Here is a 13,886-nt window from a genome sequence, read left to right as displayed (position 1 = left end):
ATATATATATATATATATATATATATATATTTATATTTTATTTTTTTACGTAGCCATATAATACAATTTTTCAATAAAATGAGGTAATTCAACACCCCCTAATATATGTGGCTCAGCCACTGAATGGAATATAATTAGCGGAAAAGCTCAACCACGAAAAATTGACAAACAGCGACGTCACGGGTACATGAAATAAAGCAAAGGGATTATGAATAATTCGAAGTTCTTGTCGCTACATATGAGGAGCGTTATTAATAATTGGAGCCTTAATAGTTTGACATATTTTCTTTTTTTTTTTTAAGTATGTCTCAAAAAGATCACATTTTTATAATTTAAAATAATTTAATTTTAAAATCTATTTTACCCTTGATAAAATTATTTATAATTATATCAATGTCTAAGATATTTTTTTTTTTTTTTTGAAACCTCAAAAAAAAAAACACCGTTGCTACCCTTTGGATGTTTACTGAGTAAACTCGCTCTTATGTAATAACTTGCAAATCAAAGAAATATAAATTGCATTAGACAAATCTGACGCGACAAGGATTGGCAAGGAGAATCAACCTTTGATTTTCCTTACGAGATATCAGTTGTTGCACCAATTTAGTCACCCTTATCGTTCGTAAGGTTCATTTTAAATTATAAATTTTAATTTTTAAAAAAAATACTTTTAAAAATAAACTTTGCACCTCACCAAAGGTGCCGCATAAATTGACAAGTACCAGGAAGTAGGTAAAATAAATGAGTAGGGTGTTTTGTCTGGTGGTGTAGTAGTACTACAAAGGTGAAAAAGCCAATGGATAATTGGTTCGATTTTGTTTGCTTGCTTCCATCTCTGTAACTGGAATCAGTGTTTGTTCACGGGTTCATCTAGTTCTTTTGCTACCACGTGAACCATTTTCTTTTCTTTTTCTTATTTCTGTTGCACCTTAATCTATCGTCTCACCCAATCAACCCTACCTCCCACAACCAAGTGGCGGGAGCGGAGCCAGCCACAGCCAAATAGCAGGAGGGCCAGCTTTTGTATACTTCTACTAAATCCACGACATACCTATCACCTCCATTAAGGCTAAAATAGATGAGAAGAATTACAGTGTTTGGACAAGGTTAGGACATATGAGAAGAATCACCTAGTGTTTTATGTCAGTGTTGGAATTCGAGTCCGAAACCTCAGATTCTCAACTCACTTCATTGACTACTAGGCCACACCCTTAGGTACGATCTATTTTGAATCTCCTTTAATGACAAATTACACTATTTATGTATGAGTAGAATTATTTCTTAAGTCCATAGTAGATAATGAATATCCTTTAACTTCTTTGTGACTTTACTTCATATTTTGAATCCCCTTCGTAAAAATTTTGACATCACTGCCAAGTGACCTAATGAGTTAAACCTTCTATATACTAACACTATCATATTATCTAATCAAAAGAAGTATATTAGTTACCTGTTATATTGTTTACATGCACTAATGTCTAATAATGTTAATAATTAAAAGGAAAATCACTCCACCGATCTTTCATATAAAAGCATTTTGACCAGCCATTTTAAGTTTTGAACCAAAACAAGGGCAAAAAAGTTGGTCAAGCTCTATTCTCCGGATATGAGAGAGATATATAGAGGCCATCATACGATCCTTTCTATAGTCGGTTATTGAACGAATAGTTCACGTGACTACAAATTCCAAGCAATTACTGCAAGGTCATATTTTTGATTATCCACATCTGGTCATAGTATCTAAAAGAATACGTGTAAGAATGCTTGAAGGGGGCAAAGTACAGTTTATTCCAAAAAAGAAGGGTCGCCTCTGTTAACCACACTCTCTTCTTGACTCAAAACATTTTATTTGTATTAATATGTACGTAACTTACTCCAAATCCAATAAACATAAAGTATTTAAAACCTAAGAAAATGATAATTCTATACATTAAAACTTTTGCTATTCGCTATGCAGAGATTGAAAAAGAATCAACAATAGGATTTGTTGTATACAACTTTACCTTACAAATGTTGTTTCTACGGCTTGAACTCGAACTAAAAATTCTAACTTTACCTCGGGTAGCTATCGCCTGTGTACATCAATTTCAATCGCGTGAAGACCTTTACTCCAGATTTCGGCTAGCTATCCATGTCATGGTGAAGGTACCTCTGATCCTAATCCTTGGCTCTTTTTTGCAATCTATGCTAGCCCAGATTTCCACGTTAGAACCACCCTTTGGGAGAATCTCATTCAAATCTCCCAAGCCTATAAGGGTAATTGGCTCATTAGAGGTGACTTTAATGAAGTCCTCCAAGCTAGAGACAAAATAGGGGGTAACCAGGTCAACCATACAAGATCTTTTCTCTTTAGAGACTGCATAAATCAATGCAGTTTGATAGACCTAGGTTTTAAGGGTTGTAGGTACACATGGACCAACAAGAGGTATAGAAACAGGAACCAGTTGATTTTTGAACGACTGGATAGGTTCCTAGCCAATGACTCTTGGATTAAGGATTACCTTGAGGCTATTGTAACCCACTTCCCTAGGACTAAGTCTGATCATTATCCTCTTAAGGTCCAGCTCAGACACACTATCCACACTAATCCTAGACCCTTTAAGCTTGAACCTATATGATGTAGGCACCCCTACTTTACCAACTTGGTTCACCAATGCTTTGATCCCCCTAACTCGCTCCTAAATGCTCTTCATGTCTTCCAAAGGGAGGCTGCTGTTTGGAATAAAATCACTTTTGAAAACATCTTTCATAAAATTAAAAGGATCATGGCCAAGATGGATGGTATCCAAAAATCCAATGCATACCACTCAACCCCTTTCCTCCATTATATAGAATCTCAGCTTCTCCTGGATTACAATAATCTTCTTAAACTTGAGGAAGAGTTCTGACGAACCAAATCTAGAATAAACGGGGTTAGTGAAGGGGATGCCAACACAAAGTTTTTCCACACTTCTACCATCAATAGAAGAAGGAACAATAGAATTACTAGCCTGAAAGATGACATGGGGAACTGTCTTACTGATCCTAAAGCTATTGAATCTCATATCATTTCTTTCTACTCTAAATTTACACCACTGGCCATGACAGCTCCCCAGCCTACCAAACTACTAAGCACCTTACTACCCCAATTCTCACTGAGTCTCAGAGCAATACCCTTTCCTCAAACCTCAGAGACACTGAAATTATCCAAGCCCTCAAAACCTTTAAACCCATGAAGACACCTAGACCTGATGGTGTCTACCCTCTTCTCTACCAAAGATATTGGAACATAGTGAGGGAGAAAGCTACCAAGTTCTGTCAGGAAGTCTTTAGGACTGTGATCATGCCTCCTCAAGCAAACACTACTCTTCTTTGCTTGATTCCTAAGTCTAAAAATGTTGATCAAGCCAAGGATTTCAAACCCATTGCTTTATGCAACACTATCTACAAGCTGATCACTAAGATCATAGCCAATAGGCTAAAACTTTTCCTCAATCACCTCATTTCCCCAACTCAAGCAAGCTTTATTCCTAATAGGAGAACTGCTGACAACTCCATAATTGTCTAATAATATATCTCTCACTTCAACAAAATGAAAGGGAAAACCCCTACCATGATCTTAAAGATTGATCTAGAGAAGGCTTTTGATAGAATTGAATGTTCTTACATCAAGGATACCCTCCACTACTTCAAATTCCCTCTAAACCTTTCTAGGTTAATCATGTCCTGTGTCACTAGGTCCTCTATGTCCATTCTCATCAATGGAGGGAAATCTGATCCTTTCTTACCAACAAGGGGTATAAGACAAGGAAATCCAATCTCTCCTTACCTTTTTATCCTTTGTATGGAAAAATTGTCAAGAAATATTGATTTGAATGTTTCCTCTAAACTTTGGCACCCCATCAAAATAACTAACAGGGGACCTGCTATCTCACACCTCTTCTTTACAGATGACTTAACTCTCTTCTCAAGAGCCACCAAAGAAGATTGTCATGCTATTCAAAACACTCTCACTTTCTTCACTAAATTATCTGGTCAGAGGATCAACCATGCTAAATCTAGAGTAATCTTCTCCAAGAATTGCTCTACTGAGAGGGCCCAAGAATGTTGTAACACCCTTAACATTCAACCCATCCCCTCTTTTGGTAAATACCTAGGGTACCCCATCTTTCACAAAAGACCTCACTCTGAGGACTTTCAATTTTTACTTGACAACATGAGAAACAAGCTGAGTGGGTGGAAGACTAAGTACCCGAACCAGGCTGGAAGAACTACCCTGGCTAAATCTACCCTCTCCAGTATCCCCTACCATATCATGCAATGCCTAAAAAAACCATAGATTCTATAAATAGGATCATCAGGAACTTTGTTTGGGGCACTACAGCTAATAAGAAGAGGCTGCAACTTGTGGGATGGGATACCATAACCAAGTCCAAAACTGAAGGTGGGTTGGGTATCTAAAGAAGCGAGATAAAATAATAATGCTCTCTTTGATAGCCTTGGTTGGAGACTCCACAACAACCCTCACACTCTTTGGGGTAGAATCCTTACAAATAAGTATAAAAGTTCTACCAGAAATAACATGGGAGCCACAGTAGTCTCTAGAACCTGAAAATGCATAACTACTGGATGGGCTAATATCATGGAGGGGCACAAATGGATCCCTAAAAAGGAAACCAACATCAAGTTCTTTGGGGACGGCTGGATTCCCCACCAATCCCCTATAAGAACTATGATTCAAGGCCCTCTTCAAAGAGAGGAGGAACATCTTACAATAGCTAACATCCACTCTAATGGAATTTGGTATCTCAAGGAATTATCTTTTGATCTCCCTATGGAGATCAGGACAAAGATCTAAAGCACTTTGATCCCCTAAAACAGCAATCAAGAGGATAAGCTTGTTTTGGGTCTATCAACTGATGGTAGATTCTCCACCTTCACTACCTACTTTCTCCTCAGTAAAAACAACCAGCACAATAGTGACACTACTGGAGGTTTCAATGATATCTAGCAAGATAAATGCCCCAAAAAGCTTAAATTCTTCTTTTGGATCATGTCCCACCTCAAGCTCCCTACCAGTCAACACCTGCATGGAATTGGTCTTAACTTAAGCCCTCTTTGCCACTTCTGTGGAACTCATGAAGAGAGTAGTGACCACATCTTCTTTCATTGCAAAAATGCTCAACTACTTTAGGAAGGAATAACTGCTCAAAGCATTTTTAATCTTGCTATATCTCTTTCATTCATTGGTTCCCATAACTGGAAAGGGATTTGGAAATCCCTCAAGGCCAAGTCATTCAACAACTGGTTGAATTAGGATAATATCATCCCTTTTTGTCTTTGGGGAATCTGGCTAACTAGGAACAACAACCTTTTCAATGACAAAAAGAACAACATTCAGAGGGGGGATATTATCCACTACAAAAAATAGGTCAAATTGGGGGGGGGGGGGGGGGGGGGGGGATTTGCGTGGGTTATTTTAACCCCCGTAAAATTATATGAAATACAGGGGGTTAAAAAGTCGCCGCTAAAATTTATAAATTTGCGGGAGTTTAAACCCCCGCTATAAATTACAGGGGTTTTAAACCTCCTCTATCAATAGAAAAAATAGCCTATACCATTAAAAAAATTTCCCTTGTTTATTTTTTCATTGGCCAAAATTTTCCCTCATTTTTTAATTCACCTTCCATTCCCCCAAAATCTCCCTCTCTCTCACATTTCCCCCAAATCAGCTTTCATTGTGTTAACCCAAAAAAAAAAAATTAACTCAAGGTCAATTGATATGCCGGCCAATCTACTCCGGTCATTTTCCCTCAAAATTGACTCCGCCGGCCGACTATTGGAATTGTGCTGGAGTCCGAAGTTGTAAGAATCACTTGTTGTGTTGTTGTTATTCTTATAATATTATTGTTCATCTTTTGTTCATTATCTTCTTGTTGTTAATATAGTTTGAGTGGTTGATTTAGTGTTCAAAACACCTTGTGGATGCATCACAGTGATAAAATTAGTCTTAAGTTTAGATGCATTATGCTTTTAGATCTACAAATTAACTTGCATTTCTTTAACATGGAACCGAAATACTAGAGAATAATAGCTAAATAGAGTAGAAATTAGGCATTTCAAGTACATTTTATAAAATGGTGGTTCCTGAGTTGAAGTAACAAGCTTAATTAGAGTGAGAAATGATGAAATACCCATAGATTTACTATGTGACTTGCATTTCTCTGAAAAAGAGCAAAAATGGAGTAGAAATTGAGCATTTCAAGTACATTTAGTAAAGAAGAACTGACAAGCTTAATTAAAGCGAGAAAATGGTGAAACAATCATTGATTTACTAAGTAACTTGCATTTTTCTGAAAAATGGAACAAAAATTCTAGAAAAACGGATAAAAAAGAGTAGAATTGGAGCATTTCAAGCACATTAAATACAGAAGAATAAGGAGAAAACCCCCCAATTTTAGGAAAAATAGACCAAAAATTGAGTAGAACTGGAGCATTTCAGGTACATTGTTTATAGAAAAAGACGGAGAAACAAAAAACACCAAGAAAAATGGTAGTTATGAGTTGAAAATAGAAGGTTACAATTTACAAGGGAAATGGTAACATACCCATAGTACCAGAGGCATCACTGCCACCATAGAAAGTAGCATGAGCACTCTGCCATGCTCCACTAGTATAAAAACCTGGAATTCTTCCTGTTATTGTTGGCCATGTTGTGTAGTTGTTGGGGTCACATTTTGTGCTTGAGTTGTGGACTGTTTTAGAACTGTTTTGGTGCATTCCAAGTTTGTAGTCATGTATCTAAAAATATTTTTGTATTTGCTAAGAAGATGAAACTCTTCCGTACTTTCTCAAAGTTTGCTGATGATTTCAGCCGAGCGAGCTTTATCTCTTTGTGTAGCTGTTAGATCTACCAACAAATCATGTTGTCGTGATTAAGATATTATTGTACATTGTATTTCAAATTTCCTTTTATCTTGTCGCAGACGTATGAGGAGTATCTTGAAGCTCATAGCAAAGGCAAAAAAAGATCGAATTAGTCTGTTAGTACTCTTTTGACATTTTTCTTGTTATATATTCCTTTATTATAGATAAACCCATGAATCATTTTATTTTGGGTTGGATTTCGCAACAATTGTAAAGTGTGTCTCTGTTTCGAAAAATTCTATTCTAGCTTTCTTTTTGTATTGAGAAAAGTATTTAGCTTTCATTTTTCTTCTCTAGCATAATTAAGTGGTTCCATTTATATATTTACGCCCATATTTTGTGAGTGACCTCATTTGATATATGTATTCATCAGTTGAACCTCCATATGTATGAATCAAAAGCGCCTAAGCACTTCAATCTAATAGTATTTATGGATAAGGTGCCGGATGGGATCCCACCGGATCAATGAATTTCTTTTATTGAATACAATTTTAAAGAATCAACAAAGGTATTTATGTATATGAATTTCTTTATAGTTGTATAATTATTTTTTTCTAATTGAGGTATAAGTATATTTTTATAAGAAAATGCGTCAAAGGAACCGTGAAAATGAAAAGAAACAGACAATTCCACACACCGGTGGCTCCAAAGTCAATGCTACAAGAAGGGCTGAAATTGTGAGTGAATTAACCTCGAATATATTATTCTTAAATAGTAAATTATTGATTATGTTTTTTAATTTATAGATGGCCGAGACTTGACAATGGCCCGGACAAGCACAAATGTAGATTGCTACTCATATGAATCAAGATGGAGTATATGTTAATGAAGCGGTAAAAGAAATATGTGTGAGCTATACTTATGTGCCGTAGACTCTTGTAGAGTAATCAACCACGGTATGCCAAATAAATTTCTATTTTTTAATTTATTTTGACCACAAATTTTCTATATATAGGAAAAAATTGAGTCAACTTTGAGCCAAAGCGCCATAGATGAGTCTCAAGTTTCGCAAAATGATGTCGTTGGTAAGGTGCTAGGGCAAGAGCACTATGGAAGGGTGAGATGCTTGGGATTAGGAGATGTTCGTAGTAGAGTTTTCAAACAAGATAGACCTCGTTTTGGTGGTACAAGTGCTTCAAGTAGTGGAGGTTCTTATTCGTTCCAATGTTGAGAAAATTTTGCTCAAATGATGAATTCTCACAATCAAATAATGAGTGCTTTGAAGGCATATATGATAATGAAAGAAGGAACGATACCGGAACAATTTGTGGGACTCTTTGATTCTCCTTCAATGATTTCTTCCACAGCGGTAAGTAATGTTCTCTTTACTTTTTATTTTAATGAATCGGTTGTGAAATTTTTCTCTAATTTTCTCTAATTCTTGAGTAGATATAAGGCTAGCTATGTAATAGCTGAGATGCATGCTACTCTCTTTAATTTGTGGCTGGAAAAAAAAAAGCATGTATGCATAGAATAGTGTGAAGTTGCTTATACTTAATTGAAGTACTAGAAAGTCATGACAACATTGTATTGTATGGAATGGTATGGCTTATTGGTGCTACTAAAGGAAGGGGAAGAAGCCAAATTTTTTACATGTTTGTGTTTTGGCAAAGACTAATTGGCCATGCTTTAATGTTTTGCTAAAATTGTAGTTAGAAAAATGTCTTTGTACTTTGATGAGATAAGGACTGTGCAGTGTACAGTGCTTTGGCTTTCTATGTGTTATAATTGCCTGTTTCCTTTTTTTTCACTGCATGTGACTAGGCAAACATTCTCATATACCCCACACTAGTACTAATTAATTTCTTGACTAAAAAACCTTCTCTGATTGTGTCAAGTGCACTGGTGACTGAAGAAAATAACATAGAGACACACAGAGATTAAGAAGAAGCAAAAAAATAGCTAGGTTTCAGGGAGATCAACATGCAACATTTGCAAAAGGAAAGTATAGTCGAACAGAAATAGCTAATTCTAGGTTGAAAACCAACGATCAATGCTTTTTCTGTCTAACTAGTGATGATGATAGTGATAACTTGTTTGACGGCTAACCTGCTGGCACTATCAAGGAACAATGCCCTGCTATTGATCAACTTTTCGATAGATACGACACTGAAATTCGACAATCCTATGGTTTGGAATTCCATGACTACCCCGATGGGGTTGTTGAAATAGAGCCAATTATTAATCTGAAAGAGTTTTGCGATTTTGAGATCATGATGAAATTGGCTAACCAGGAATACAATGAGGAGGAGTGCAATGTTTTCAAGTTTATGAATATTGAGGGAGCGAATTATATGATATCGGGATACGACCAGTAATATCATACACCAAGGAATTGATATTAACACCTATGTAATATCATAGGTAATAATAAAGAGGTCAAAACCCACTTATTAAACTCATTTAAACTATCTGATACCAGACAAACAACAGAACACCAAAATCAGTCCAAAAACAGTCCACAAATTAGAAGAAATCCATAAGCCCTTTTGGAGCTAGTTTCGGCCAACAACAAAAACACAAAAATACAAGATATAATGGTGTATTTATACACCAAAACAAAAACAATATGTGAAGAACAAGATGAACACAAAGGCACAAGATTCGGAGTTAACAATAACAACAAGAACACAAGGTTACAACACAAACACCAAACACAATTACAAGAAAAGTAAAAGGATAGATAGATAGACCACATGAAGGTATAATCTTAAGAACCCAAGAATGGAAAATCTTGGACCCTTAACACTACACACAACAATAAACCTATCTCTTACAAAGCTACAAGATCAGAATCCACCTCCTAAGCATCAATGTTTCTAAGCAAATGCAAACAACAAAAAAGAATCCACCCTTTTAATGTACCTAGTTACAATTTCGGGTTTGGGTGCCTCAAAGGAGAGAGGACTTGATGTTTCCTGTGTCTTACAAGACTTACAACATACAAAATCTGCCAATGAAACCCTAGAAATGTTTCTTATATATTACAATAGAATTAGAAGTTAAAATGACCAAAAGGGCCCTTCAAGAATGTACCTCCCCTCTAGTGTATGTAGCGGGCTGTTTTGGTGTGTATTTGGGCCCTTAATTACACTTCTCTTGCACACACACTTGGACAACTTCAATACACACCCACATGAGTCCATCTACGTGATCGCACTCGTATCATCCTCTCCATCTTGAGAGGAATTTGCCCACAAATTCACGGTTTCACCTCGTTCGACTGGTCACTTCATAAGCGATCACTCAAAACAGTCCGCAAAACATGAAGAACCATAGAGTTCAATAAAACTTGGCACGTATAAAAAACGACTCAAAAAATAGTCCACCAATAAGGTGGACCTAAGAGCAACACAAACACAACTCAAGGCTAACATCTTCATTTTGAACCTCGGCTTCCTCTCTATCTTGAGTTTTGGCTTTAATATTATCCGATTCAAGTTTCCCTCCATCATATAACTATTGTCGTGTAATCCATATCCTTCATGTACCTCTCTACCATGTTCCTCTTCTTGGATGTGTAGTCTTTGGTAAAGCGGAGTTTCGATTGAGAGGATTGATTGGTAAAGTGGACTGTTTTGGTAATGTGGAGCTTCGGTTATGGAGCTTGGATGGGAGAAAATTGGCTTACAAGTCCTTCTTGTTGGACTTGATCAACTAGCGGGGGAAGGGGTCTACCTTGTTCTCGATTTTGTGGGTTATTTATAGCTTGGCTTATGGCATTTTGTGGTGAACTTGGAGGATTGGATTTTGTAGGTAAAGTTTCGGGAGTAAAAGCACGAGAGTTCCTTCGTCTCTCCATTCGATCCAACCTCTCACTCATAGTTACCACATCCGAGTGAATGTTTTCAAGACCCATATTTACCCTAGCAAGGTCTCGGGACAAAGCATCAAGGAGGGCCAAAATGGTTTCCATTAGGGCCAAAGTTACCTACAAAACAACAAACAAGTTAGTTGTACAAGAATGGTCCTCACACTCCCTCTCTATTGTTTTATCTCTCGGATTTTTCATAATTTGATCTCACAAGTGTCGTAACCTCGCTTGTACTCCATGAGGCATTGAGAGGTGGACCAAGTATCACAACGAGTCAAAAGAATAAGACACACAAAGGAACGTATACACGAAGAATGGTTTCAAAACTAACTTACAATCTAGTACTAGCTTGCAAGTTAGTAATGGGATCAACAAACGAAACAATAAAGTGAAACTAAGAAATCTAAAATTTGAGCCAAAAGTGTTATGTGAACAGTAAAAATAATGATGTGGCAGTCACGTATTGGTTGCGGTTTCTCAATTTTATATTTCAATTTCAAGTCTTGGTCCCATTGTAATTTGGAATTGGTTAGGGAGGGAAATAAAAGTCTTTGGAGCTCTTTTTCAATTCAAGTTTCAAGACTTTGACTTTCTTGTACTCCTCCTTAAAACATGGACCCTTGTATTATGGAAAGTTATTGGAAAAGGGTTGATAAAGTCTTTGGTGGTTGGGGGTCTTTCAAGACTAAAAATTCTTCACCCTTTTCCTTCAACTTATAAGATCAACAACCACCTTTTATTCAACAACATATAGAGATGGTGAAGAACACCAAGAACACAAACTTTGACTCTTGAAGTTCTAAGCTTCAAGTTGGACCCTCCAAAAAAAAAAACACCACCACCTTTTCAAGCTTAAAATCCACAACACAATTCCCACAATACACGTTCAAAACTTAAACCAACAACAACAATCCCACCAACAATCAGCCACACTTTGGACTCACAACAACAACATCAACCTTTAAAGCTCAAACTTAGATTTAGACTCCTTTGGTGTTAGGGATGAAGAAGCTAACACTACTAACAATATAACACCCAAAAAGGACTCTTAGATCTAAGTTTACAAGACACAAATCTTGGCAAAGACACAACAAGACACAATTTTCGGCCAAGAACACACAAGTGGACAGATTGCTATTTTCTGGAAATTTCAATTTTCAGTCAGTTTTTTTTTATTTATTTTCAACTAAGAGAGCCCAAGATTGGTAGTGTGAGAATACGACCAGCCTTCGCTCTGATACCAAATGATACCAGACAAACAACGGAACACCAAAATCAGTCCAAAAATAGTCCACAAATTAGAAGAAATCCATAAGCCCTTTTGGAACTAGTTTTGGCCAACAACAAAAACACAAAAATACAAGATATAATGGTGTATTTATACACCAAAACAGAAATAATATGTGAAGAACAAGATGAACACAAAGGCACAAGATTTGAAGTTAACAATAACAACAAGAACACAAGGTTACAACACAAACACCAAACACAATTACAAGAAAAGTAAAAGGATAGATAGATAGACCACATGAAGGTATAATTTTAAGAACCCAAGAATGGACAATCTTGGACCCTTAACACTACACACAACAATAAACCTATCTCTTACAAAGACACAAGATCGGAATCCACCTCTCAAGTATCAATGTTTCCAAGCAAATGTAAACAACAAAAGAGAATTCACTCTTTTGATGTACCTAGTTACAATTTTGGGTTTGGGTGCCTCAAAGGAGAGAGGACTTGATGTTCCTTGTGTCTTACAAGACTTACAACATACAAAATCTGCCAATGAAACCCTAAAAATATTTCTTATATATTACAATAGAATTAGAAGTTAAAATGACCAAAAGGGCCCTTCAAGAATGGGCCTCTCGTCTAGTGTATGTAGCAGGCTGTTTTGGTGTGTATTTGGGCCCTTAATTACACTTCTCTTGCACACACACTTGGAAAACTTCAATACACACCCACATGAGTCCATCTACGTGATCGCACTCGTATCACTATCTCATAAGTCTCAATGGAAGAAAAGCATACAAACTAGAATCAATCTTATTACAGAACTAAAAAACTTCTAACAAAGCTTTGGCTTAACAGGGAATAAGATTGATCTATCTGTAAAAGCTTTTATTTGTATGCTTTGTAGTATCTTGCTTAGGGTTTCCTTGTAGACTTTATGTCCTACAAGGAAAGGTTCATTTATACACTCTTGCAGTGTTTAGTTTCCATTGTTGATGCTCTTTTTCTTTTATGAAGAATCTCTTTTCTTTTGTAGGCATTTGTATTACACTACTTCATATCTATGAATCCATCTGTAACAAAACACAGAATTTGGTTCATTAATGAAACTTAGTTCTTTGTTAGTAGTTTCATACAGAGACATCACCAAGTTAACTATTTAGTAAGAAGAGATGGATGTAGTCCTAGTTTAATTTGATTTTCTAGTAGTATTACAATTAGGATATGCTTATTTTCCTTCATGCACAGGAAAATCACATTGGTGAAAGGGACTACGACTGTTTTCCAATTGAAAACAGGAAATGACACAGCTGGTTGCTATTGCAATTCTCTGTTTCTGTCCACCTAGAGTAGGACATTTTGAACTTTCCAATCACTAACTTTGTTATGCTCTAACATATCAAAATTAGTACCCCTGGCATTGGTCGTCTAATTTGCTTATTTTCCTTTGTGCTTCACCTTTCTTTGAGGTGCATATTAGTCCAATGCTTATGTATCAAAATCTCGGAATGACATTAAGAAAATATTTATACTTGAGTTATAAGGACTGAAAGTTTATCGACCGATTTTTATACTTTGTGTTTTTATGTAGCCAAGTGATGCGGCTAGTGGACCCATTTCGCCCATGGATGCAAGGAGATCACGCGATGATAATGATCTTAACGATATTCTTTGAATTCTTGCATTTGTCTTGGGTATTCAATTATGACGATGTAATTGTGTAATTAGAGTGAATCTTAGAATATTGAAGGTTTTGTGTTTACATTTGATTTTGGAGTTTGAACTTTGAAGATACTAGTTAGTATTGAAAATTCGGAGTTTGAAGATGTTAATGCTGAAAATTTAATTTTGAAGTTTAATGTTCAATGTATTTTTGATATTTGTCAATTACAATGTTTAATTACTCTGTTGTATTAATGATATATGAGTT

The 13,886-nt window shown here is 36.2% G+C and overlaps 1 long non-coding RNA gene across 2 annotated transcripts; it reads left to right on the top strand.

Annotated features, from left to right (window-relative positions):
* Positions 1-760: 760 nt before the first annotated feature.
* On the top strand, positions 761-13,843 carry LOC124897076. 2 transcript variants are annotated; one of them, XR_007053654.1, is made up of 4 exons: positions 761-1,215; positions 6,966-7,739; positions 7,862-8,215; positions 13,548-13,843. It is a non-coding gene; the product is annotated as an uncharacterized LOC124897076 (long non-coding RNA). The 2 variants fall into 2 exon arrangements; XR_007053653.1 differs by having other exon boundaries at positions 6,966-7,754.
* Positions 13,844-13,886: the final 43 nt, after the last annotated feature.

Source organism: Capsicum annuum, chromosome 3 (genome assembly GCF_002878395.1).
Source record: "Capsicum annuum cultivar UCD-10X-F1 chromosome 3, UCD10Xv1.1, whole genome shotgun sequence".
Taxonomy (NCBI): domain Eukaryota; kingdom Viridiplantae; phylum Streptophyta; class Magnoliopsida; order Solanales; family Solanaceae; genus Capsicum; species Capsicum annuum.
The sequence above is the reverse complement of the archived record's forward strand: the minus strand, read 5'-3'. Positions and strand labels throughout refer to the sequence as shown.